The 27410-nt window shown below is 44.3% G+C and overlaps 1 protein-coding gene across 7 annotated transcripts in view; it reads left to right on the top strand.

Annotated features, from left to right (window-relative positions):
* LOC126335549 (ankyrin repeat and fibronectin type-III domain-containing protein 1) overlaps positions 1 to 27410 on the top strand; it is a 643576-nt gene that overhangs the window by 323165 nt on the left and 293001 nt on the right. The window contains exon 1 of one of the 7 annotated variants that reach the window (XM_049998942.1): positions 6481 to 6611. The exons of the other annotated variants lie outside the window; for them this stretch is intronic. The gene's annotated coding sequence lies outside the window, so the exon portion shown is untranslated. Of the gene's footprint in view, positions 1 to 6480; positions 6612 to 27410 lie in introns of those variants that run through there. 7 annotated transcript variants of the gene reach the window in all.

Consider the following 27410-nt stretch of genomic DNA (forward strand, 5'->3'; position numbering starts at 1 on the left):
TACATTTTCACGAGTCAGTCACTACCAATAATTCTGTATGTGGCGAAGGCTAAACATGATAATTTAGTTGGGAACATATTTATTAAAAGTCAAAAATCACAGTATAACTTTCTCATTAACTATATCTTTAATATGACAGTGCTTGCCAAATCCTTAAACCGCTGGCGTTCTTCTGTAACTGTTGATAATTTTATCGAATTAAAACTCTCCAGCTGCCAGTGTTGTAGCTTTTTTTATACACCTGGTTTCCACTCAATTGTTAACCGTTTCCAAGAATACATGTAAAGTGTTTACTCCATGGACAGCAAGGTCACATAATAAAATGTATAATTCCGGATGGTCCGCGTGGTTGTAAGCCAAAGTAAAAAGTGACCAGGTTCAGGAGTACAGTTAACAATTTTCATTTGTTTCAGCAAGATCATACAATTTTTTGGGTCTCCAGCCTCAATCTGTAGAAACGGAACCCTTATAGGATCAGTTTTTTTGTCCGTCTATCTGATTGTCCGTCTGTTATGAGCCCTTTTCTCAGGAGCTGCTGGACGTGTCAAGTTCAAATTGATTTCACATATTAAGGTCTATCTTCCCTTGGCAAAGTAAAATATTTAAGCTTCTGAGTGACTGCAATTCAAAAGATCCAGCCATTTATGTCACATATTTTGAAACTCGAAAACTCACTCATCAAAAGCTGTGGAGCAATTCCTGGTTGACCTAGTATTATGAAATTTAGCAAGAAACAAATTTTCACACTACAAATACAGGGAAAAATTCCAAAAATTGTGAATATGTTATTATATCACACGAATATATATATACACTCCTGGAAATTGAAATAAGAACACAGTGAATTCATTGTCCCAGGAAGGGGAAACTTTATTGACACATTTCTGGAGTCAGATACATCACATGATCACACTGACAGAACCACAGGCACATAGACACAGGCAACAGAGCATGCACAATGTCGGCACTAGTACAGTGTATATCCACCTTTCGCAGCAATGCAGGCTGCTATTCTCCCATGGAGACGATCGTAGAGATGCTGGATGTAGTCCTGTGAAACGGCTTGCCATGCCATTTCCACTTGGCGCCTCAGTTGGACCAGCGTTCGTGCTGGACGTGCAGACCGCGTGAGACGACGCTTCATCCAGTCCCAAACATGCTCAATGGGGGACAGATCAGGAGATCTTGCTGGCCAGGGTAGTTGACTTACACCTTCTAGAGCACGTTGGGTGGCACGGGATACATGCGGACGTGCATTGTCCTGTTGGAATAGCAAGTTCCCTTGCCGGTCTAGGAATGGTAGAACGATGGGTTCGATGACGGTTTGGATGTACCGTGCACTATTCAGTGTCCCCTCGACGATCACCAGAGGTGTACGGTCAGTGTAGGAGATCGCTCCCCACGCCATGATGCCGGGTGTTGGCCCTGTGTGCCTCAGTCGTATGCAGTCCTGCTTGTGGCGCTCACCTGCACGGCGCCAAACACGCATACTACCATCATTGGCACCAAGGCAGAAGCGACTCTCATCGCTGAAGACGACACGTCTCCATTCGTCCCTCCATTCTCGCCTGTCGCGACACCACTGGAGGCGGGCTGCACGATGTTGGGGCGTGAGCGGAAGACGGCCTAACGGTGTGCGAGACCGTAGCCCAGCTTCATGGAGAAGGTTGCGAATGGTCCTCGCCGATACCCCAGGAGCAACAGTGTCCCTAATTTGCTGGGAAGTGGCGGTGCGGTCCCCTACGGCACTGCGTAGGATCCTACGGTCTCTGCGTGCATCCGTGTCGCTGCGGTCCGGTCCCAGGTCGACGGGCACGTGCACCTTCCGCCGACCACTAGCAACAACATCGATAACATCGATGTACTGTGGAGACCTCACGCCCCACGTGTTGAGCAATTCGGCGGTACGTCCACCCGGCCTCCCGCATGCCCACTATACGCCCTCGCTCAAAGTCCGTCAACTGCACATACTGTTCACGTCCACGCTGTCGCGGCATGCTACCAGTGTTAAAGACTGCGATGGAGCTCCGTATGCCACGGCAAACTGGCTGACACTGACGGCGGCGGTGCACAAATGCTGCGCAGCTAGCGCCAATCGACGGCCAACACCGCGGTTCCTGGTGTGTCCGCTGTGCCGTGAGTGTGATCATTGCTTGTACAGCCCTCTCGCAGTGTCCGGAGCAAGTATGGTGGGTCTGACACACCGGTGTCAATGTGTTCTATTTCCAGGAGTGTATTACAATTACATCTGTGTACCAGACCAGGACTCGAATCCGGAACATTGCCTTTCGCTGTCAAAGCTATCCACACACGATCCGCCCTCACGACTCTGCTTTTGCTCCCCCTAGGCTGTGGCGAAGCCATTTCTCTGCACTATCCTTTGTTACAATAGTGACAGTCCCGAAAGGTATGCAGGAGAACACATTAAGTTTTCAAAGTGGGCAGGAGGTACTGTTAGAAGTTGTAATGGTTCTCTATTTACGTGACCATTACGGCACTCCAACCCCAGTTCTCGATACTAGTAATATCGTACTACTTTTCTGCGAAGTAACAGACATATATTTGTGACAATATTCACATTTGGTTTTATTAATGTATAATTACTCCGATGTATCGATCTATTACAAAAAAATCTAATGGCTCTGAGCACTATGGGACTTAACATCTGTGGTCATCAGTCCCCTAGAACTTAGAACTACTTAAACCTAACTAACCTAAGAACATGACACACATCCATGCCCGAGGCAGGATTCGAACCTGCGACCATATCAGTTACGCGGTTCCAGACTGAAGCGCCTAGAACCGCACGGCCACACCGGCCGGCTATATATTACAGTGATATGGTTCTTGTGTGTATTCATTTCTGTGAGACTGTCATAATCTTTGACTTACTTGTAACAGTTTTGGCGCGAATGCGCACAGGGCAGTCTTTGTTTCACTTTGACAGAAGTTAAGTTGTTATTTCGCTTTGTGAAAGAACAGTGAAGTCTTGTGTTTGGTTAAAGTGGAAATTAAATATATGAAGATTGATACAAAACTGTTTTCTTGATAATGTGACAATGAAGAAGAAGTATATGTGAATTTAAAAGAAGTTTAATAAAAATGTGGATCGTGAACACCAAGTCAAAAATTGCTTCTACCATACCATTGTTGGCCGGCCGGCGTGGCCGAGCGGTTCTAGGCGCTTCAGTCTGGAACCGCGCGACCGCTACGGTCGCTGGTTTGAATCCTACCTCGGGCATGGCTGTGTGTGATGTTCTTAGATAGGTTTAAGTAGTTATAAGTTCTAGGGGACTGATGACGTCAGAAGTTAAGTCCCATAGTGCTCAGAATCATTTGAACCAAACCACTGTTCTGATCTGGAATTGTTTGATCATTAAGAATTTCCTGAGAAACGCATTTGTTAGGTCTTCAGATATTGCTAAAATACAGATCTGGACCTTCTAGCAGATAAGCCATAACAACTTCGACGAAGTCTACGTGGGAATCCATTCAAGATAAGTGCCAAATTAATGACTTTTTTACAGTGACGTCTTTATTTCCATTCTGACGATACCATCCACAGTGAAAAACTTTGTAGTTGCCCGATAAAGCTAACATATGCTGCGTGAGCAACATTATTAATCTGATTTTTAACCTACTTTGCAAGTGGTGGTATTGTTAGAAAGTGGAACTGTAGGGTATGTGGTGGATAGCTGTGTCAGTATTGAAATAGAGTTTCCGCTTTGAGCCCCGGTTAGATACACAATTTCAAGTTGACAGAAAATTTCAAATCAGCGCACCCGTCCGCAGCGGAGTGATAGATTCATTGTGGTAATCTTTGAAGATGTTAACTTACAAGGGAACCTCCCCATCGCACCCCCCTCAGATTTAGTTATAAGTTGGCACAGTGGATAGGCCTTGAAAAACTGAAGACAGAGCAATCGAGAACACAGAAGATGTGTGGAACTATGAAAAAAATAAGCAAAATACACAAACTGAGTACCTTATGTGCAAGACAGGCAACATCAGGGAGAGTGTGGTCTAAGGAGGGCCGAGGTCCTGTGGTTAGCGTAAGCAGATGCGGAACGAGTGGTTCTTGGTTCAAGTCTTCCCTCGAGTGAAAAGTTTAATTTTTTTGTTTTCAGACAATTATTATCTGTCCGTCCATCCGTCCGATGCGAGGTAAATGCGCCGTAGTATGGGGACGCTACACCTAAACAAACATCGAAACACACGACGCACATACCGTCACCAGTGTCGTATAGAATATATCAGACGTGTTTTCCTGTGGAGGAATCGGTTGACCTATGACCTGGCGATCAAATGCTTTCGGTTCCCATTGGAGAGGCACGTCCTTTCGCCTACTAATCGCACGGTTTTGCGGTGCGGTCGCAAAACACAGACACTAAACTTATTACAGTGAACAGAGACCTCAATGAACGAACGGACTGATCATAACTTTGCGAAAATAAAGAAAGTAAACTTTTCATTCGAGGGAAGACTTGAACCAAGGACCTCTCGTTCCGCTGCTGCTCACGCTAACCACGGGACCACGGCGCTCCTGAGCCCATATTCTCCTTGGTGTTTCGTATCTTGCGCATGGCCTACTCATTATATTTTGCTTATTTTTTTCATAGTTCCACACAACTTCTTCCTGTTGTCTCGGTTTACCTGTGTTCTGTTTTTCAGGGCCTATCCACTGTGCCAACTTATAACTAAATCTGAGGGGGTGCGATGGGGAGGTTCTCTTGTAAGTATGAAATCACATAGTTGTCTTCTGATCAGAGGGAAGCTGCGCACGTATTGACTTGGGAGAAGTAATTGTCGCAACAAAACGACGGTTCACGACAGTTATCTTTATACGTGTCTGAGTGAAAGGACCTCTGAGGGAGTGCTGTGAGTAACGAACGGTGCACTGCACACGGCAGGAGACGCGAATGTTCACAACGCGGCACACAAGCTGTGGAGATTCCTCCTCATTTTGTGTAGCCTGGAGCGCCCTCTGCGAGCTGCGACGCTCGTGCTTGCGCAGTCAGCTGAGTGCCGCCGGAGTGGGGAGGGGAGAGGAGGGGAAGACTCCAGCGCTGATAACCTCGGACCTCCCCCCCCCCCCCCCCAGGCGCCTCACAGCCTGCATCGCGGCGCACCAGCAAAGTGGCTGTGCGATGCCCTGGGGAGCAACCGCGCTGGAACTGGAGGACGGAGCTCCCTGCTATCAGCAGCACGCCGCGCTTACGGCGCTCAGCTCGTCTGCCCTGCTACGCTGGCCGAGGTCTGCACTGTGCGAGGGAAGCCATACGAGCGGGAGGAGACACTCAGACCCCTCAAACCACTTATGAAGAAAATTTTAGAATCATACAATTTCGTTACCATATGCGAGCACGGAGGAAGGAGCTCAACGACTAGAACGCGAATGTTTTCGGTTGCCAAGAGAGCAATGCGAGAGGTCTTCAGTGATTACCTTACATGGGAACCTCCCCATCGCACCCCTCTCAGATTTAGTGATAAGTTGGCACAGTGGATAGGCCTTGAAAAACTGAACACAGATCAATCGAGAAAACAGGAAGAAGTTGTGTGGAACTATGAAAAAAATTAGCAAAATATACAAACTGAGTAGTCCATGTGCAAGATAGGCAACATTAAGGATAGTGTGAGCTCAGGAGCGCCGTGGTCCCGTGGTTAGCGTGAGCAGCTGCGGAATGAGAGATCCTTGGTTGAAGTCTTCCCTCGAGTGAAAAGTTTACTTTCTTTATTTTCGCAAAGTTATGACCTGTCCGTCCGTTCATTGACGTCTCTGTTCTCTGTAATAAGTTTAGTGTCTGTGTTTTGCGACCGCACCGCAAAACCGTGCGATTAGTAGACGAAATGACGTGCCTCTCCAATGGGAACCGAAAACATTTGGTCGCAAGGTCATAGGTCAACCGATTCCTCCACAAGAAAACACGTCTGAAATATTCTATACGACACTGGTGACGGCATGTACGTCACATGACAGGAATATGTTGTCGACCCATCTAACTTGTACACTTGGCGAATGGGTAAAAAGATTCTTCTACCTTGCCCGATTTAGGTTTTCTTGTGGATGTGATAATCACTCCCAAAAAAGTGATGAAAAAATAAGAGTTTGTCACATAAACTGCAACAAATGAATGCAACAGTTTCACAGTCGCACAGTTTTCCCTGTGCTCTGTCAAAACATATGTTTTTAACGTTTTCAAGCTTTTCCGTGTGTAGACCGTCAAATCCTGTGTATGTCCAAGCAAATCTGAACATGTCCTGGAATTTTGGAGAGCGAAGTTGATTATGTGTGAGTGCTTGAACTTTGATAATTGTCTAAAATAAAAAAAATAAACTTTTCACTTTTTTTTGGTTTTGTTCGTTGCATCTGGTCGGGGCGGACGTCGTAAGACATCCGTTTAAGCTCCTTGTTGATCGAATAGCTCTGTTCTTTTATTACAGAGGGCTGCCAACCCCCTGACCGAACACGCTGAGCTACCGTGCCGGCATCTTGAAGGAAGATTTTAACCAAGGACCTCTCGTTGCGCAGCTTCTCACTATAACCAAGGGACCACGGCGCTCCTGAGCTAACACTATCCTTGATGTTGCCTATCTTGCGCATGGACTACTCAGTTTGTATATTTTGCTTATTTTTTTCGTAGTTCCATACAACTTCTTCCTGTTTTCTCGATTGATCTGTGTTCAGATTTTCAAGGCCTATTCACTGTGCCAACTTATAACTAAATCTGAGGGGGGTGCGATGGGGAGGTTCCCTTGTTAGCAGAATACCAGGGGTACCGGTATGAAATGAGCGTTTTATTTGTGAAAATGAAACACTAATTTTGAACTGAAAAGTGAAAACATTTTATTCAAAGTACTGACCATTGCTTTCTATACATTTTGACCACCCTTGCTTTCTCTACATTTTGACCACCTTTCTGGCAATTTGTGGACACCACGCCAATAGAAATGCTCGTCTTTTGAAGCAAACCAATCAGACACCCAATTTTCGACTTCTTCGTAGGAATCGAAGTGTTCCTCAGCCAATGCGTGTCCCATTCGTGAAAACAAATGGTAGTCGGAAGGGGCCAAGTCTGGTGAATACGGCGGGTGGGGTAGCAGCTCCCAGCCAAGTGGTTTGATTGTATCCTCAACCAGGTTTTCTTTGTGTGCAGGTGCATTGTCGCGTATAAAAATTACTTTGCCATGTCTTCTGGCCCATTCTGGTCTTTTTCCGCTCAATGCGTAGTTCAAATCGATCATTTGTTGTCTGTAGCGATTAGTATTCACTGTTTCACCGGGTTTTAGCTCATGATACACCGCACCTTTCTGATCCCACCAAACACAGAGCATTGTCTTCTTGACGAATTGATCTATTTTCGCAGTCGATGTTGATGGTTGTCCCGGATTAACCCATAATTTTTTCCGTTTAGGATTCCTAAAATAAATCCATTTTCATCGCCAGTAACAATTCGATGCAAAATTGATTTTCTTTCATGTCTTTGAAGCAAAATTTGACAAATGGTTTTTCGGTTTTCCATCTGTCTTTCATTCAATTCATATGGCACTCATTTTCCATACTTTTGGACCTATCCCGTAGCTTTCAAACGGTCAGAAACTGTTTGTTGTGCAACATTTAGCATTGCTGCCATTTGCTTCTAACTCAAAGTATCATCTTCATCCAATATTGCTTGTTTTCGAACTTTTTTGGTGGTCTTCCACGTTCTTCATTTCTTACATCAAAATCATTGTTTCTGAACCGTTGAAACCATCTTTTGCATGTTGCTTCTGATAGAGCATGATCACCATATGCTTCGACAAGCATACGATGCGACACTGCAGCACTTTTTTTGTCAAATGAAAACAAAAAATTAATGCTTTCTGCAAATCATCACTTTCTGGTACAAAATTCGACATTGTTAACATGACGAAAACATATGATGTTGTTTGTTCCATGACTTGATGTATACTAAATATCTTTGACATATGTCATACCAACCAAACAAAAGAAATTAAGGCTCGTTCACAACAAATGTTCCCTATCGACAAATTTGTATCTTAACGCTCATTTCATGCCGGTACACCTCGTATTGTCAAACGATCTTGCACAAAACCAAAAGAAATTCTACATCTATCTAGATCTACATGATTACTCTTCAGTTTTCAGTTAAGTTATACACTATGTGTTCGCTTAGCAGGATATTGTCAAACGATCTTTCACAAAACCAAAAGAAAGTCAGCATCTATCTACATCTACACCTGCATTACTACTCTGCAGCTTACAGTTAAGTTATACAATATGTGTTCGGAAGTATCCGAGCTCCTGGTTGAAAATGACTTACAAGTTCGTGGCGCCCTCCATCGGTAATACTGGAATTCAGTATGGTGTCGGCCCACCCTTACGCTTGATGACAGCTTCCTCTCTCGCAGGCATACGTTCACTCAGGTGCTGGGAGGTTTCTTGGGGAATGGCAGACGATTCTTCAAGGGCTGTTGCACTGAGGAGAGGTATCGATGTGGGTCGGTGAGGCCGGGCACGAAGTCGGCGTTCCAAATTATACCAAAGGTGTTCTGTAGGATTCAGGTCAGGACTCTGTGCAGGCCAGTCCATTACATGGCTGTTATTGTGATTACGCAGGCTTTCCCGGCGTAATAAGTCTCGAAAGTCTCATCTGGTTTGCTGCCGGATCCTGAAATCAACTTGACTCGGTATTTCGGCGATCCAGCTCGTCGCCATCTTCAGGAAATGCTGCTCCTGCTGATGAGTCCCGCTGAGTTCTCAGCGAGTCAAGTTGGCTTTAGGATCCGGCAGCTAACCTGAAGAGACTTTCATGGCCGTTATTGTCGTGCAACCACTCCGCCACAGGCAGTGCGTTATGAAGAGGTGTCGATCGTCTTCAAAGATGTAATCGCCGTTCCCGAAGTGCTCTTCAACAGTGGGAAGCAAGAAGGTGCTTAATACATCAATGTGGGCCTGTGCTGTGATAGTGCCACGCAAAACAACAAGGGGTGCAAGCCCCCTCCATGAAAAACACGACCACATCATAATAGCGCCGCCTCCGAATTTTACTGTTGGCACTACACACGCTGGCATATGACGTTCGCTGGGCATTCGCTTTACCCACACCCTGCATCGGAACGTTTGTGTACCGTGGATCGTTACTCCACGCAACGTTTTTCCACTGTTCAATCGTCCAATGTTTACGCTCCTTAAACCAAGCGAGGCGTCGTTTGGTGTTTACTGGCGTGATGCGTGGCTTATGGGCAGCCACTCGACAGTGAAATTCCAAGTTTTCTCACCTCCCACCTAATTGTCACAGTAATTGCAGTGGATCCTGGTGCAGTTTGGAATTTCTGTGTGATGGTCTGGTAGATGTCTGTATCACACATTACGACCCTCTTCAACTGTCAGCAGTCTCTGTCAGTCAACAGAGGAGGCCGGCCTATACGCTTTTGTGCTGTACGTGTGCCTTCACGTTTCCAGTTCTCTATCACATCGGAAACAGTGGACCTATGGATGTTTAGGTGTGTGGAAATCTCGCGTACAGACGTATGACAGAAATGACACCCTATCACCTGACCACGTTCGAAGTTCGTGAGTTTCGCGGAGCGCTCCATTCTGTTCTCTCACTATGTCTAATGACTACTGAGGTCGCTGATATGGAGTATCTGGCATTAGGTGGCAGCACAATGCACCTAATATAAATGGACATGTCCGAAAGAGCAGACAACCTGCATTCATATTATCATTGTTGCGTGACGGGCAGAACGTTCATCGAACCACCTTTAAGCTACTTTTCTACCGGTTCACTCTCGAACAGGGTGCGGGAAAATCGAACGCTCAAATCTTTTCGTGCAGGCTCTGAACTCTCTTATTTATTATGATAATCATTTCTTCCTGTACGACAAAATATTTTTCACACCCTGAGAAGTACATTGGTGATTGAAATTTCACCAGTAGGTTCTGAGCAGCAAATAATGTCTTTGTTTTATTGACTGCAACGCTAATTCGTGTATCATGTTCGTGGCATTCTGTCTCCTATTCCGAGATAATGCAAAACGAGCTGCCCTTCTTTGAAATTTCTCGATTTCCTTCGTCAGTCCTATCTGATAAGGATTGCATACCGCACAGCAATAATCAAGAAGAGGGTGGACAAGTGTGGCGTAAGCAGTCTCCTTAGTAAACTGGTCACATTTTCTCCGTGTTCTGGCAATAAATCGCAACCTTTGCCTTGATTTTTCCGCAACATCAATTACGTGACCACTCGATTTATGTTATTCGTAATTGCAATCCCTAAGTATTTAGTTGAGCTTACAGCCGTTAGATTTGTGTGGTGTGTGGTGTAACTGAAATTTAGCAGATTTTTCTTAGTGTTCATGTAGAAGACTTTCCACGATTTAGAGGCAATTGTCACTTTTTACACCATACAGATATCTTGTCTAAATCATTTGGGATTTCGTTTTGATCATTTGATCACTTTACATAACGGCAAATGATAGCATCATCTGCAAACAATGTCGGAGGACTACTCAGATTGTCTCCTAAATCGTTCATCTAGCTTAGAAGCAACAAAGTGCCTATGACACTTCCTTATAGAACACCAGATATCACTTCAGTTTTACTCGATCACTTACCGTCAGTTAAGAACTCCAACCTTTCTGATTATACGTAAAGGCTGTTAATGGCACCAAAGTTAGCGTCCTCTCCCCAGCGCATGAGACAAGTTCTGAAACTGATTGTAGCAAAGCAAAAGCTGAAAAACTTAACTCTGTTTTCAAATGTTTCTTTACAAACAAAAATCCAGAACTGCCCCAATTTAACCATCGTGCCGCTGAAAAGATGTGTTAAATAAGTATTAGTGTCAGTGGTCTTGAGGAACAGCTGAAATTGAACAAAGCTCCAGAGCCAGATGGAATACCTGTCATATTCTATACTCAATTTGCGGCTGAATTAGTCCCTCTTCTAACTAAAAACTATCGTAGATCCCTCGAACATAAAACATATACATCTACATATATACTCCGCTAGCCACCAAGCGGTGTGTGACGGAGGGCATTATTCGTGCCAGTCATATCCCCCCCTCTGTTCCACTCGCGGATCGCGCGAGGGTTAAACGACTGTCTGAACGCCTCAGTACAAGCTCTAATTTCCCTTATCTTTGAATGCTGATCATTGCTCGATATTAAAGTTGGTGATAATAATATATGATCTACGTCCTCGGCGAAGATCGGATTTCGGAATTTAGTGAGCAGCCTCTTCCTGTTAGCTCGTCGTCTATCTGCAAGTGTGTCCCACTTCAAACTTTCTATGAGATTTGTAACGCTGTCGCGATGGCTAAATGTACCAATCACAAACCTTGCCGTTCTTCTTTGGACCTTCTCAATCTCTTGAGTCAGACCCAACTGGTAAGTGACCCATACAGACGAATAATACTTTAAGACTGGATGAACTAAAGTATTGTAAGCAATTTCCTTTGTTGAGGGACTGCATCGCTTCAGGATTCTACCGATAAACCGCAATCTAGAGTTTACCTTACCTGTAACTTCTGTAATCTGATCGCTCCATTTGAGATCATTTCGAATAGTCGCACCCACATACTTGACGGATGTTACCGCTTCCAAAGACTGTGCATTTATTTTGTACTGGTACGTTTTCGCTATGTTATACGCAGATGTTACATTTACTAATATTGAGAGATAACTGCCAGTCATTACACCACGCAATTATTTTCTGCAAATCACATTGATTTGTTCACAACTTTCGTGTGATACTATTTTCCTGTAGACTACACTCTCATCGGAAAGCAATGTAATGCCGCTGTCAATACCATCAACCAGATCGTTAATGTAAATCGTAAAAAGCAGCGGACCTATTACGCTCCCCTGGGGCACAGCTGACGTTACGCGTGTTTCTATTGAAGTCTCCCCATTCAGGACGACATAGTGCTCTCTGTCTGTTAGAAAACTTTCTATCCAATCGCGTGTGTCGACGGATAGACGGTAAGCTCGCACTTTTTGGAGCAAGCGACAGTGCGGAACTGAGTCGAACGCCTTTCGAATGTTGGGGAATATCGCATCAACCTGGGAGCCGGTATCTAGAGCCTGTTGTATATCATGCGCAAAGAGGGCCAGTTGTGTCTCGCATGACCGCTGTTTCCTAAAACCGTGCTGGTTTTCGCAGATGAGCTTCTCAGAGTCTAGAAAGGACATTATGTCTGAACACAAAATATCTTCCATGATTCTACAACAAATCGATGTCAGTCCCGTGGAGCTTTCCGCTGTCCTAGTGATCTCTGACGTGATGGATAAGAATGGTGCTATATTTGTAGCAGAGTCAAAATAAACGTTACGGGGATAACGTCTGGGCCAAATGCCTTCCTGGCGTCGAAGGATCTTGACTGTTTTGTAATCCCAGATACACTAAACACTATGTCAGCCATTCTTGCGTTTGTTCGATAATTGAAAGGGGGAATGGTGCTGCAGTCCTGTACCGTAAACGAGTTTTTGAAAGCTAGGTTTAGAATTTCGGCCTTCTGTTTATCAGATATTTGTGGAACAATTTGACCAAAATAAGGGATCAGTTTATAAGATACGTTGTGAGGCTTCAAGCAGTTACCAATCTGATAACGGAAGGAAGAGTGCAGGGTGAACACTAGAGAGTTGGTGAAATGGGTACAGATTACAGCTGTTACGCAGAGGCGAAGAGGCTTGCACAGAGTCCTGTGCAGAGCTGCATCGAAGCAGTTTCAAGGCTGAAAACCACAACAGCAACAAATATGGAACTGAGCGAATGTTTTGGTCTCAAGGACGTCCCCCCCCCCCCCCAAAAAAAAATCATGATTTGTTATGAAAGGTAAAGACACTCTGCTCGTGTACAACATTCCCAACACGAAAAGAGCAGCATTAAAGTGTGGCAAGAGCCGTTTGCTGCTCTTGGCACACATTGCGGTCATGTCTGTTATAGACCAGCGGCGATTGTCGTCGTTATGATCTTCAGTCCTGAGACTGGTCTAGAGCAGCTCTCCATGCTACTGTATTCTGTGCAAGCTTCTTCATCTCCCAGTACCCACCGCAACCCACATCCTTCTGAATATGCTTAGTGTATTCGTCTCTTGGTCTCCCACTCCGATTTTTACCCTACACATTTCCCTCCAATACTAAATTGGTGATCCCTTGATGCCTCAGAACGTGTCCTACCAACCGATACCTCCTTCTAGTCAAGTTTTGCCACAAATTCCTCTTCTCCCCAATTCTATTCAGTACCCCCACATTAATTACATGATCTACTGATCTAATGTTCGGAATTCTTCAGTAGCATAACGCTTAGAAAGCTTCTATTGTCTTCTTGTCTAAACTATTTATCGTCCATGTTCCACGCCATACATAGGTACACTCCATACATACTTTCAGAAAGGACTTCGTGACACTTAAATCTACACTCGATGTTAACAAATTTCTCTTATGTAGAAACGCTTTCGTTGCCGTAGCCAATCTACGTTTTATATCGTCTCTAGTTCGACCATCATCAGTTATCTTGCTTCCCATATAGCAAAACTCCTACATTAAGTGTGACATTTCTTAACTTAATTCCCTCAGGATCACCTGATTTAATTCGGCTACATTCCATTACCCTCGTTTTGCTTTTGTTGATGCTTTCTTTATATCTTCGTTTCAAGACCCTGTCCATTCCGTTCAACTGCTCTTCCAGGTCCATTGCTGTCTCTGACAAGAGTTACAGTGACGACGGCCAAACCTCAAAGTTTTTATTTCTTCTCCTTGGATTCTGATTCCACCTCCAAATTTTTCTTTTGTTTCATTTACTGTTTCCTCAATATACATATTGAGTAACATCTGGGACAGGCTACAACCCTGTCTCACACCCTTCTAAATCACTGCTTCCCTTTCGTGCCATTCGACTCTTATAACTGCCATTTTGTTCCTGTACAAATTTTACCCCTGCCGCATTCAGTATTTGGAAGAGAGTATTCCAGTCAATATTGTCAAAAGCTTTGTCTAAGTCTAAAAATGCTATAAACGTAGGTTTGCCTTTCCTTAAGTTCTCTTCTAAGATGAGTCGTAGGGTCAGTATTGCCTCGCAAGTTCCAACATGTCTACGGAATCCAAACTTATGTTCCCCGAGGTCGGCTTCTACCAGTTTTCAATTCGGCTTTAAGGTATTCGTATTAGTATTTTGCAACCGTGACTTATTAAACTGATAGTTCTGTGATTTCGAAATGGTGATTACTATATAAAAATGACCAGAAAGAATTCTGCTGAAATCCGACAGAACATCATGTTCCTTTTAGGTGAAATACTGATATATTTTTTCTTTTTTTATTCCTTGCTGCGAGGCGACACCACCGTATTTGAGTTCTCCTCCCCACGACTGCACTGATTGGATTAGCCGCGATGTTCAGAGGTGCGGCGGGTATGGAATTCTAGCGCCCGGTCGCCTCGGGGCTACGCGAGGGCGGAATATCCGCTACTGCGGCGGTTTCCAGGCGCTCCCTGCTCGCGGAATTGTATTACGCGCAGCGGCGAACGAACGGCGGAACCGAACGAGCGCAGTTGCGGAGCCACCGTACGACCCGAGAGTACCTCGTTGCAGGCGCTCGCGAGCGCCGGCGCTTTCCCAGAAGTTCTGCGATGGAACTTCGGGCTCGAAATTTCCAACGATTAAATGAACCCGGATCTTATCCGCAGCGGAGGCCCTACGATACTGGCCTCTCTTAATGTTCATGTCTTCCTCCGTGTCTTCATACATCGATTTTGGATTTTTATCTTGCGTCAGGTGGACGGCACACATAACATTTGTGAAAGGTAATCGAAAACTTTGGCCCCAGACGTAATTGTGAAATTACTGCAACGTGTATGCGCACGTAAAACATATATCTATGTAAAATCGTGTGGTTCCCTTGAAAATAAAAGCTTTCTGGTACCTGGTGTAAGTAGTAAGCTACCTCAGGTAGCGTTCTCGCTTCCCGCGTACGGGGTCCCGGGTTGGATTCCCGGCGGGGTCAGGGATTTTCTCTGCCTTGAGATGACTGGGTGTTGTGTGTCCTTCATCATCGGTAACACTAACAAAAACGGCCTTGCTGTGCTGGTACTGCGAACGGCTGAAAGCAAGGGGAATCTATAGCCGTAATTTTTCCCGAGGGAATGCAGCTTTACTGTATGGTTAAATGATGATGGCGTCCTCTTGGGTGAAATATTCCGGAGGTAAAATAGTCCCCCATTCGGATCTCCGGGCGGGGACTACTCAAGAGGACGTCGTTATCAGGAGAAAGAAAACGCGTTCTACGGATCGTAGCGTGGAATGTCAGATCCGTTAATCGGGCAGGTAGGTTCGAAAATTTAAAAAGGGAAATGGATAGGTTAAAGTTAGATATAGTGGGAATTAGTGAAGTTCGGTGGCAAGACAAACAAGACTTTTGGTCAGGTAAATACAGGGCTATAATTACAAAATAAAATAGGGGTAATGCAGGAGTAGGTTTAATAATGAAAGCCGAAACAAGGTCCCAGGAGATAACATTCCATTAGAATTACTGATAGCCTTGGGAGAGCCATCCCTGACAAAACTCTTCCATCTGGTGAGTAAGATGTATAAGACAAGCAAAATACCCTCAGACTTCAAGAAGAATGTAATAATTCCAATCCCTAAGAAAGCAGATGTTGACAGATGTGAAAATTACCGAACTATCAGTATAATAAGCAACGGCTGCAAAATATTAACACCAATTCCTTACAGACGAATGGAAAAACTGGTAGATGCAGACCTCGGGGAAGATCAGTTTGGATTCCGTAGAAATGTAGGAACACGTGAGGCAATACTGACCCTACGACTTATCTTAGAAAATAGACTAAGGAAAGGCAAAATTACGTTTCTAGCATTTGTACTTAGAGAGACTGGAATAATCTCTTTCAAATTCTGAAGGTGGCACGGGTAAAATACAGGGAGCGAGAGGCTATTTACAATTTGCACAGAAACCAGATGGCAGTTATAAGAGTCGAGGAGCATGAAAGGGAAGCAGTGGTTGGGAAGGGAGTAAGACAGGGTTGTAGCCTGTCCCCGATGTTATTCAATATGTATACTGAGCGATCAGCAAAGTAAACAAAAGAAAAATTTGGAGTAGGAATTAAAATTGATGGAGAAGAAATAAAAACTTTGAGGTTCGCCGATGAGATTGTAATTCTGTTAGAGATAGCAAAGGACCTGGAAGGGCAGCTGAACGGAATGGACAGTGTCTTGAAAGGAAGATAAAATGAACATCAACACATGCATAACGAAGATAATGGAATGTAGTCGAAATAAATCGGGTGATGCTGCGGGAATTAGATTAGGAAATGAGACGCTTAAATTACTAATGGAGTTTTGCATTTTGGGGAGCAAAATAACTGATGATGGTCGAAGCAGAGAGGATATAAAATGTAGACTGGCAATGGCAAGGAAATAGTTTCTGAAGAAGAGAAATTTGTTTACATCGAGCGTAGATTTAAGTGTCAGGAAGTCGTTTCTGAAAGTATTTGAATGGAGTGTAGCCATGTATGGAAGTGAAACATGGACGATAAATAGTTTAGACAAGAAGAGAATAGAAGCTTTCGAAATGTGGTGCTACAGAATAATGCTGAAGATTAGATGGGTAGATCACATAACTAATGAGGAGGTACTGAATAGAGTTGGAAAGAAGAGAAATTTGTGGCACAACGTGACTAGAAGAAGGAATCGGTTGGTAGGGCATATTCTGAGGCATAAAGGGATCACCGATTTAGTACTGGAGGGCAGCGTGGAGGGTGAAAATCGTAGAGGAAGAGCAAGAGATGAATACACTAAACATATTCAGAAGGATGTAGGTTGCAGTAGACACCGGGAGATGAAGAAGCTTTGCACTGCATAGAGTACCATGGAGAGCCGCATCAAACCAGTCTCTGAAGACCACAACAACAGCATAGGGTCTGAAGCCAAAATATTCCAGGATGAGCCAAAGCAAATTCTGCATTTTTCCAAGTAAGACTGGCAGAGAGAAAGATGTCCTACATTACTTACTGAACGCTGCTCGTAGTTGCACCGCGTATGTTAAAATTTATCCTAATTTTCTAATTTCATTCGTGCAGAAACATGGTATTGTGAAATCGAATTAATCTTTTTGAAACACGCTGTACTTCAGCAGTCCACACCACGTTACATACTCTACGAGCCACGCGCTGTAAACTTCACTCCTGTTTGGTGGTTATAAAACAGTTGCCTGTGTTTCAACGGACTGGGCTCTCCCGTTGCAGGGCCGGCGCTGCGGTCTGGAAACTGCCAGTCGCATCTCGTCCTTAAGAGGCGGCCAGTGAGCAGCCGCTGGGGCGGAAATCGCTCGTGAAGTGTCGCAGCCGCAAAGTGGCCGTTTGCAGTAATGGCGGCGGTCAGCGGACGCGTGCCGGGCAGGTCGAGAAGCCGGCGAGGTCAGACGCCCGCACGGCCCGCGCTCGGCTGATAACAGAGCATGCGGGCCCGCGCCAGCACCTGGCTTCTCCATCGAGGAGATGGCGCACAACCTAAAGAGCCTCCACTCTCACCCCTCCGTCTTTTCCCGAACAATAAACATTCACTCTGGTCTTACCAGCAGTCCGAAAAGAACACTAGCGTCCTTATACACTGTCGCCATATTATTGTTATCACCAATGAAGAGTCGAGATGGTCCTATAGAATATGCTGGCCAGGGGAGTACAGTAAATTCATCCTGGTGCTCTTCGAGCCACACACGTACACTGCGAATTGCGTGTCACGTTGCATTGTTCTGCTGGCAGATGCGATCGTGCTGAGGAAAAACAAACTTGCATGTATTGTGAGAAAATGAAACGCCTACACCTGTCGTTACGATTTTATTTCTTTTGTAGCTACCAGGGTCGGCACTTCAGTGCGCCCTCTTCAGGCTGTAGTTGATGCTGCAGTATACTGGGTAGTCCATTGATCGTGACCGGGCCAAATATCTCACGAAATAAGCGTCAAACGAAAAAACTACAAAGAACGAAACTTGTCTAGCTTGAAGGGGGAAACCAGATGGCGCTATGATTGGCCCGCTAGATGGCGCTGCCATAGGTCAAACGGATATCAACTGCGTTCTTTTGTTTAATAGAAACCTCAATTTTTATCACATATTCGTGTAGCACGTAAAGAAATATTAAAGTTTTAGTTGAACCATTTTTTCGCTTGTGTCTATATATGATACAGGATGAAACAAAGCAGCACTGTTACAAAGACTTTCAAATACTGGCACAACTATGAGTAAGGTTAATCTAATTTATTAATCTACTCTAATTTTAATCTAATCTACTGTGCAGCGGTTACAGTTGTGCCAGTTGATACATAAACCTACGGTTGGGGCCTGCTCACCGAACTTATCCCAGTGGGCGTGCCACTGGCACTGTGCTGGCCAACTTGGTTTGAGTCGCTGCAGCCCCTACTGGGTTAGTGTTCTAATTCTGCCTGATACTACTACTAATACCTAGTACTTAAAATGAGAGTGCAAATTGTTTGTTGTCTGTGAGATGATGCGCCCGCTGGCCTAATCCAGTAAGAAGAGCGACGGATTCCAGTCGTAGGACAGACTGCCCAGTTCCGCACCCGGCGGCTACATCTCAGTATTTATCGGTTTTGGTGTTAACCATTTTGGTTACTAATGAAATCCCTCAAGATCTTTTGTGATACCTCGTTAGCCAGAATGTTGAGGACGTTGAAGCTGTCGGCTCGTCGTATTAGGGCGTGTCATTGTTCGGTAACTGAGTTCTTAAATCATGCGCCACATCATCATATAACAAGCAGTCGTAGATGATGTGCTCAGGTATACCGTCTTGAGCACCACGGTTTTCCAAATCGACACAGGTATGTCAGGTATGGCCCATGTCCTGTGGGAATACTTGGCTCGAAATAACTCATCCCAAGTCTTTCCTTAATGTCGGACAGCAGTTGCAAGACAATTCTACCTGTATTTTCATGTTCCCAGGATTGTTGCCATAACTCCTCCCCCCCCCCCCCCTTCTTTTAAGAGAAAACTTGCCCCCTACCTGCACCCCCGAGGTGTCTCTAGTCCTGTTTCCTTTAGTAACCCAAAACCATGCTGCCTGCTCTCGTATCTTTAGTGGACATAACCCTACGAATTTGCACGCCAGTACCGCAGCTGGACGTCCATTGTGTGCCGAGTGGTGACGTTATCATATGAATCATGTTTTATGCCACATCGGACTGGCAGCCGTTGGTTTATACGTCGTGAAACGTCTGAAAGCAAACACCCTGCGACAATCGAGAGAGCGTTACGGTCTGGGGAATGTTCTGGTGGCATTCCTTGCGTCATCTCGTCATTCTGGAAGGCTAACGGATGCACTCTCTGTGGAGACCACGTGCGCCCCCGTATCCAGTTTGTTTCCTCCTCGGCACGATGGTATCTATCAGCAGGACAATGCATCCTGCCACACAGTTCGCAGTGTAGGTGTGTGGTTCGAAGAGTGACAGGGTGAGCAGTCCGCTAACCACCAGGCTTCCGGGATTTCAGCCCAGTCGAGAATCTGTTGTACAACCTCTGGCCACACGGCACTGCAGTCTGCACGATTCCACATCGCTGTCGGTGCCTTCCAAACTCTCAGTGACTCTCTTCCTGCAGATCTCGTAGCGGTCCGCCCTGCAAAAGGCAGGCAGTTATTCGGGCTTGTGACTGGACAACCTGATGGCCCTCGATCTTCCACTATGATCGAGTCAATCAACATGAGGTGGCAAATATGAGGTAGCCAAGGAGGTGGAAACGTGGGTTCTACAATGCCAAGACTGCTTCGTAGCTACAACAGGAAAACACAATTAATTAGCAAGCGTACAAAATAACAAAATATTTATTACTTAACTTTGCTGTAGTCCATGATCAGTTGGTTGACAATTATAGAAGACGCGACTAGACTAAGCGTCTGTAGAATGACATAATTTATAAGTCACAAATCTTGCAGTGACGAATTAATCTCTCGTAATCTTGAATGTAGAATTCGGTGAATTTGAATACTAACTTGGAACGGAGCTACAAAGACTTGGTGGCATCAATGACTGAGCCGCAGCCGATGTCTAACATCGGCGCTGGTTGACCACTGAGTTCAACTACGAACTGTAGACTGACGCAACTGCACTACTCTCCTGCTGCACATGAAGTGGCCTAGCGGCGCCTCGCGGAGAGCTAAGTACCGCGACTGGCTGTGTACTCTTTGGCTAACACAGCTGTTCTTCTGAACCGTTTATCGAGAGAATCGCATCCGATGGATCGATCCCTCAGGCGGCGCTGTGGTCGTATGACACAACATCACACAACCAAGAATTAAATGAATTAGAAATCCGCTGCGTAATATACAGAACGCCGCTGACGTTACTCCTATATGCTGTGTGCGTTTGTGCTGAAACGTTGGTCTCTCGCATACCCGAGCGTGTAGTAGGCTACAATACATGCCGATTTGAAGGCTTTTTATATGGTGTTTTTACAGTGCTGCAATTTTAATCGAAAGTAGTGTATGGCCTGACTGTGTGACCTCACTCACTGTGGATAAATATGAACAACATGAATTAATTAAAAAACTGCTTTTATTTGAAGTTATGATGATGTATCACGTCGAACTGTTAGTGTAGCTTCAGGTACAAAATCTCTATACAAGATTATTATAAATCATTGCAGATATTTCATAAATTCATAGTAGCTACATTAACTGATACACTGTGACAAACTCAACCGTTATATCAAAAAATTCAAAGAGTTTTGCATTGTTGCAGTCGCGCTTCAGATTTCTGCCACTGGACTGCAGCAGCGAGCAGTTAGGCAAGATGGTAACAGACACTGACAAAGGGTATATTGTGCTTAAAATGCATTCACATCAATCTGTTGCAACAGTACAAAGATTTTTTTTTCGTTGGAGTTATGTGGAAGATTCAGTGCTTACAATTCCTCTATCGACAAACCCACCAGACCTGCGAGCTCCAGTTAACAGATTGATAGGGACACGCTGCATCTAACACGGGAAGAATTTGATTATCGGCTTGATATCTGCAGAAATAGCAGGCGAGGCACACGCTTAGCACTCATGTAAAAAAAAAAGAGTTTTTTCTACATGTGTGGGCACCATTGGCAGTGTGTCAAATGATTTAGCTACACCAAATCTGTGAAATCGCTTCAGTCATTTGTAATAACCTTGTATTTCTCAACGAAAACTAACAGTTATTAATTCTGCCTGTTCATAACAATGGAATGCACACCTGACAGTTCTCAACCACCCAAAAGGACGATAACTGCAAACCGCTTCTACCATATCGTGTATCAGCACAACAATGCGAGAGTCTTGATGTCTTCCCAAACTGCACTGCCTAAATGTTGATTTCTGAATGAAATAATTAAACGATCCATTGCGGCGCCGCTATTGTGACACAGCAATTAAAATTCTCAAATATTTGAACTCTAACAAGGCCTGAGTTATGCAAGAGGATTTTTGCAGCCGGAGATATGTTACGCATAATTCTTGTGGATTTGAGATAGCGTCACATTCTCTGATAATGAGCTAACACTTTGGCCAGTATAGTAAACGAGCTGCAACAGGATACGTAATACAGTATTATATAGCATAATAAAGGTAGCCGAAACTTTGCTTCAAGGTTCTATAATATGAAGTCGGTCTATAACCCAGAAGCATTTTATCGAAAAGCTTGAAGTGTTAGTAAGACATTATTGAATAACATAGGAACTAAAAGATTATTCGAGTTTCATTAACAGGGCACCGTTACCGGTAAAAAAGCACGAGAAGATAATGTTGTTGTCTTCAGTCCTTCCACTGGTTTGATGCAGCACTCCACGCTCTCCCAGTACTTACTGCAACCTACATCCTTCTGAATCTGCTTAGTGAATTCATCTCTTGGTCTCCCTCTACTATTTTTACCCTCCACGCTGTCCTCCAATGCTAAATTTGTGATCCCTTGATGCCTCAGAACATGTCCTACCAACCGGTCCCACCTTCTTGTCAAGTTGTGCCACAAACTCCTCTTCTCCCCAATTCTGTTCAATACCTCCTCATTAGTTATGTGATCTATCCATCTAATCTTCAGCATTCTTCTGTAGCACCACATATCAAAAGCTTCTATTCTCTTCCTGTCCAAACTATTTATCGATGTTAACAAATTTCTCTTCTTCAGAAACGCTTTCCTTGCCATTGCCAGTCTGCGTTTTATATCATCTGTACTTCGACCATCATCACTTATTTTGCCCCCCAAATAGCAAAACTCCTTTACTACTTTAAGTGTCTCATTTCCTAATCTAATTTCCTCAGCATCAACCGACTTAATTCGACTACATTCCATTATCCTCGTTTTGCTTTTGTTGATATTCATCTTGCATCCTCCTTTGAAGACACTGTCCGTTCCGTTCAACTGCTCTTCCAAGTCCTTTGCTGTCTCTGACAGAATTACAATGTCATTGGCGAAGCTCAAAGTTTTTACTTCTTCTCCATGGACTTTTATACCTACTCTCAATTATTTTTTTTTTTTTTTGTTTCCTTCACTGCTTGGTCAATATACAGATTGAATAACATCGGGGACAGGTTACAACTCTGTCTCACTCCCTTCCCAACCACTGTGTCCCTTTCATGACCCTCGACCCTTATAACTGCCATCTGATTTCTGTACAAATTGTAAATAGCCTTTCGCTCCCTGTATTTTATCCCTGCCACCTTTAGAAATTGAAAGAGAGTATTCCAGTCAACACTGTCAAAAGATTTCTCGAAGTCTACAAATTCTAGAAATGTACGTTTGACTTTCCTTAATCTATTTTCTAAGATAAGTCGTAGGGCCAGTATTGCCTTGCCCCTAGTGAGATAAGCCTCTACATCCTTACATTTGTCCTCTAGCCATCCCCGCTTAGCCATTTTGCACTTCCTGTCGATATCATTTTCGAGACGTTTGTGTTCCCTATTGCCTGCTTCATTTAGTGCGTTTTTATATTTTCTCCATTCGTCAATTAAATTCAATATTTCTTCTGTTACCCAAGGATTTCTACTAGCCCTCGTCTTTTTACGTATTTGATCCTCTGCTGCCTTCACTACTTCATCCCTCAGAGCTGCCCATTCTTCTTCTATTGTATTTCTTTCCCCCATCCCTGTCAATTGTTCCCTTATGCTCTCCCTGAAACTCTCTACAACCTCTGGTTTAGTCAGTTTATCCAGGTCCCATCTCCTAAAATTTCCACCTTCTTGCAGTTTCTTCAGTTTTAATTTACAGTTCATAACCAACAGATTGTGGTCAGAGTCCATATCTGCCCCTGGAAATGTCTTACAATTTAAAACCAGGTTCCTAAATCTCTGTCTTACCACTATATAATCTCTCTGATACCTTCTAGTATCTCCAGGATTCTTTCATGTGTACAACCATCTTTTATGATTCTTGAACCAAGTGTTAGCTATGATTAAGTTATGCTCTGTGCAAAATTCTACCAGACGGCTTCCTCTTTCATTTCTCTCCCCCAATCCATATTCAACCACTATGTTCCTTCTCCCCCTTTTCCTGCTCTCGAATTCCAGTCACCGATGGCGATTAAATTTTCGTCTCCCTTCACTACCTGAATAATTTCTTTTATCTCATTATACATTTCATCAATTTCTTCAACATGTGCAGAGCCAGTTGGCATATAAACTTTTACTACTGTACTAGGCATGGGCTTCGTGTCTATCTTGGCAACAATAATGCGTTCACTATGCTGGTGGTAGTAGCTTACCCGCACTCCTATTTTTTTATTCATTATTAAACCTACCCCTGCATTACCCCTATTTTTGTATTTATAACCTTGTATTCACCTGACCAAAAGTCTTGTTCCTCCTGCCACCGACCTTCACTAATTCCCACTATATCTAACGTCAACCTATCCATTTCCCTTTTTAAATTTTCTAACCTACCTGCCCGATTAAGGGATCTGACATTCCACCCTACGATCCGTAGAACGCCAGTTTTCTTTCTCCTGATAACGACGTCCTCCTGAGTAGTCCCCGCCCGGAGATCCGAATGGGGGGCTATTTTAGCTCCGGAATATTTTATCCAAGAGGACGCCATCATCATTTTACCATACAGTAAAGGAAAAGTATAGCTGTTGTTGTTGTTGTCTTCAGTCCTGAGACTGGTTTGATGCAGCTCTCCATGCTACTCTATCCTGTGCAAGCTGCTTCATCTCCCAGTACCTACTGCAACCAACATCCTTCTGAATCTGCTTAGTGTACTCATCTCTCGGTCTCCCTCTACGATTTTGCTAATGCAATGCAAAATTTGTGATCCCTTGATGCCTCAAAACATGTCCTACCAACCGATCCCTTCTTCTAGTCAAGTTGTGCCACAAACTACTCTTCTCCCCAATCCTATTCAATACCTCCTCATTAGTTACGTGATCTATCCACCTTACCTTCAGTATTCTTCTGTAGCACCACATTTCGAAAGCTTCTATTCTCTTCTTGTCCAAACTAGTTATCGTCCATGTTTCACTTCCATACATGGCTACACTCCAAACAAATACTTTCAGAAACGACTTCCTGATACATAAATCTATATTCGATGTTAACAAATTTCTCTTCTTCAGAAACGCTTTCCTTGCCATTGCCAGTCTACATTTTATATCCTCTCTACTTCGACCATCATCAGTTATTTTACTTCCTAAATAGCAAAACTCCTTTACTACTTTAAGTGTCTCATTTCCTAATCTAATTCCCTCAGCATCACCCGATTTAATTTGACTACATTCCATTATCCTCGTTTCATTTCTAAGCTGCAATAATATACAGAAAAACAACAAAGGAATTGGGCGGATATCATTTCAGCTGCAGAAAGATCAGATTACTGAAAAAGTAAATATGATTTTATTCAGGTTTACGTATGAAAGAATTAACTAAATCAAGCATATATTAGTGGATTAAAAAAAACTGTCTGGCACACAATTTTAGCCTTTCAGTGAGCTTCAAAAAAGCGCACATTCCACTGCAGAGGAAAAGATTCATTCTGGATGTTAATGATGCTTGTAGACTAGAAAAATCCGTCCAAAATGTGAATCTGATAGCTGAAAAACGGTGATGAAGTGAGAGTAACGAAAATGGAAAACGGCACAAAAACTTCCTGTTGGACGCAGAGATGCACGTTCTGTTGGATTTATGCAGTATAAAAAAATAAAAATAAAGTTCCTAAAACTAACAGGAAGTGAGAGCCCGCGCGGTTGGCTGAGCGATCTAACGCACGGCTTTCCGGGGCGGGAAGGAGCGCGTGGCACGAATCCGCCCGGCGGATTTGTGTCGAGGTCCGGTGAACCGGCCAATCTGTAGATGGTTTTTATGCGGTTTTCCATCTGCCTCGGCAAATGCGGGCTGGTTTCCCTTATTCCGCCTCAGTTACACTATGTCGGCGATTGCTGCGCAAACAAGTTCTCCACATACGCGTGCACCACCATTACTCTGCCACGCAAACATAGGGGTTAAACTCGTCTGGTGTGAGACGTTCCCTGGGGGGGAGGGGAGGGGGGCGTCCACTGGAGGCCGAACCGCACAATAACCCTGGGTTCGGTGTGGGGCGGCGGAGGGGTGAAGTGGACTGCGGTTGTCGTGGGGTTGTGGACCACAGCGGCTGCGGCGGGGACGGAGCCTCTCCGTCGTTTTCAGGTCCCCGGTTAACATACGATACAATACAATACAACAGGAAGTGAGTCAGATGCATAGGTTTTACAGCTGTAGATGGTTTCGAAGTTCGAGTGGAAAAGTAATAAAACACCAGGACTGAAAAAAATCCAACAACAGACATGAAAGAATCCTTGTGTCATTGAAGTGAGGTGACAAAAAGAATGGAGCAGGCCAAGAAGGATCCGTCATCATAAGGAATCAATGGGTCTCGGACATTAATCCAGATAGTTGTAACCAATTGTTCAAAATGACAGTCACAATCGCATTATTTATGTTGCCGCCAACCGGTTTCAACCCGCAATGGGGTCATCTTCAGGGTTATTTACACCATTTGGTCGCTCGTTAGATTCGTCACCCTGCCTGTGCACAGTTGGTAACTATGAAAGTAACTTGATAGTTACCAACGGTGCACAGGCAGGGTGACGACTCCAGCGACCGACCAAATAGTGTAAATTGCCCTGAAGATGACCCCATCGCGGGTTGAAACCAGTTGGCGGCAACATAAATAATGCGATTGTGACTGTCATTTTGAATAATTGATTATAAGTAAATTAATCGCTGTTTTTCTCCATACAACTATGTTGTCTAAAAGCAGATGGTTATATTCGTTGGGTTTAACAATGTGGTTCAGTCTAGAGGCTCAACTAAGCTGATATTCGTGGCGCACTTCATTCAAGGTTTGTGGAGCTCAATCTTTAATTTTCGTCGAGTGCCTGTCGGAAGGAATTCCGAAGCCCTGGCGTTCTTGTATCCGTTCCACCACTGTGACGTTCCGATACCAGACACTGAGTCGGAGCGTCGTCTGAGTGAAGTAGGGAGCCAGGATTGTGCAACGGCGCGACTGCAACAGCTCTCGGTTGCCCAGCAGCCGTTGTTATCAGGATGACCCCGCGACACTGCAGGCCGACCTAAATGCCGAGTGGAGAGAGAGTCTGTGCAGTCGAACCTTCGTCCGCCCAGACTTCTGGGAGCCGCCTGATGCTCAGCAGTATGAAGGTCGCAACCATATCGTTAGCTGACAACATACGTGCTTGACATTGTCAAGTTATGGGAGTGTTTAGATTCAGAAACATAAGTACAGCTTCAAATAGCCGAGATCGATGTTGTACAGAATTTATTGTGATGACAGGTTTCAGCAAACTACGTTGCAGAAGATCTGATAATGGCCACGTAGTTTGTTGAAACTGTCATAACAATAAATTGTGTACAGCTGCGATCTTGGCTGTTAGAAGTTGTGCTTCTGTTTCTGCACTTGCTTACACCATTTATTGTATCTCAGTGTCATCAAATTCGCAAGGCGCAACAACTGTCAGATTATGTGGAGACACCGAAAAGCATTTACGTCAGGTACAACGGCGATTAGTCGCTCATTCTACTCCAAACAGTTTTGTGCCACTCTTTGCGCAGTACAATTTCAAATTGTGTCAGCGATGAGGATGAAAGAAAAATTCCACGTGATTCTCTGCCGCTGGCCGTTGTGACCGAGCGGTTCTAGGCCCTTCAGTACGGAACCGCGCTGCTGATACGGTCGCAGGTTCGAATCCTGCCTCGGGCATGGATGTGTGTGATGTCCTTAGGTTAGTTAGGTTTAAGTAGTTCTAAGTAAAGTGAACTGATGACCTCAGATGTTAAGTCGCACAGTGCTTAGAGCCATATGAATTTGAATCCAGGTTCTTGGATAAATAAATACACGGCGCGCTAATGTCACAGACATATTAACAGTAATGTATTTTACT

The sequence above is a fragment of the Schistocerca gregaria genome, chromosome 2 (assembly GCF_023897955.1).
Source record: "Schistocerca gregaria isolate iqSchGreg1 chromosome 2, iqSchGreg1.2, whole genome shotgun sequence".
Classification (NCBI taxonomy): Eukaryota; Metazoa; Arthropoda; class Insecta; order Orthoptera; family Acrididae; genus Schistocerca; species Schistocerca gregaria.